A 1,824-nucleotide genomic window follows, 5' to 3' on the forward strand; every position below is an offset into this window, starting at 1 on the left:
TATATATATATATATATATATATATATATATATATGTTTCTTTCACCACCATCTAACCATGAACAGATACATACATGCATAAACACATATATATCATGAACTAAATGATACTTTCTCAGATGCAGCACAAAATTTTGTCAGTGAACAGGTCGCAGTTTCAAAGTGATGAAAATATTTTGACACATTAAATTTAAATGTTGAAGTGAAACTAATGATATTTTGTGTGTTCTTAAATGGCTTATAAACATCTTCCACGCTGCAATTGTTTTTTGTTTCAGCACACAATCTCAGATCAAGTCACCTGCTATGCAAGTACATCTTCATAGTATATATAACACACATCATCACTGTTTTCGATGCTGGCAGAGTTTGACAGTGAGCCAGAGAACAACACCAAACTCCAATGTCTTGGTATAGTATATTTATAGCTGGATGCCCTCCCAAATGCCAACCACTTTATAGTATACTGAGTTCTTTTTAGCATGGCAATGGCACTGGTGTGAACACCAAGTAACTTCAAGACATGACTTCTCAACTGAGTGGGTGTAGTATTGAGGGATAGGAACAGGTGTTTTGCTACAGAGGAGACATATGGCAAAATAGTGTATTATATATCAAAGGTGTATGAAGCTTTTGACAGTATATATATTAGCATAGGATATAAAAATAAGTGAGAAAACTGAAAAAAATCATTGCTTTATAAATGAAGTACTTGAGATATTTGTTTAACATTAACACTTGCTTCTCACCACCAGAAATGCAGTGGATTAACCTTATTGAAAACCTGTAAGTCATCATTCTAGTGTTCACAAGTGACAACATGTAATGTCACCGTTAACGAGTGTGCGCGTGTATGGGTTACCATAGTCACAAACAAAACTGGTCTGGGCAACCAAGGTATAAAGCAGTGCTCCTTTGTTGCACCTGGAGACTTAAGAGTTTAGATATTGATCCTAGCATACTGACAGCTGCCAGAGTCTTTTATCTTTTACTTGTTTCAGTTATTAAATTGTGGCCATGCTGGGGCACTGCTTTGAGGAATTTTAGTCAAATTAATTGACCCCAGTACTTATTTTATTTTTTAAAGCCTGAACTTATTTTATTGGTTTCTTTTGCAGAACTGCTGTTATGGAGATGTAAACACACCAACACCAGTTGTCAAGTAGGAGATGGGGTCAAACACAGACAGAAAGATGCACACACAGTAGGCTTCCTTCAGTTTCCATCTACCAAATCCATTTAGGCTTTCGTCAGCTTGAGGCAATAGCAGAAGACACTTGCCCAAGGTACCATGCAATGGAACCATGTGGTTAGGAAGCAGACTTCTTATCACACTATCACTCCTGAATATCAACATTGGAGGCACGTGGCTTAGTGGTTAGGGAGTTGGACACATGAGCATAAGATTGTGGTTTCGATTCCTAGACCAGGTGACACATTGTGTTCTTGAGCAAAACACTTCATTTCACATTGCTCCACTCCACTTGGCTGACAAATGAGTAATCCAGCAACAGACCAGCATCCCATCCAGCTGGAGAATTTATGTGCCATGAAACCAGGAAGTCTGCATGACTTGAGAAACCTTATGAGTCAGCATGACTCAAGAATGTAACTAACTTTAATATCAACATTTTCAAACTATCTTCGTGAATTACATTGAATACTATCAAGACAAAATATCAAACAAATGTGTAACTCTGTTAGACACTGTATGCTCTAGCATCTTTGAGTACATCAAAGGATGTAAGAACTTTGACTTGGCTATCTCTGAACTAAACAATCTATGTGAACATTCTCAATGCAAAATTTTGCTGAATACTTACT

This window comes from Octopus bimaculoides, chromosome 7, assembly GCF_001194135.2.
Source record: "Octopus bimaculoides isolate UCB-OBI-ISO-001 chromosome 7, ASM119413v2, whole genome shotgun sequence".
Classification (NCBI taxonomy): Eukaryota; Metazoa; Mollusca; class Cephalopoda; order Octopoda; family Octopodidae; genus Octopus; species Octopus bimaculoides.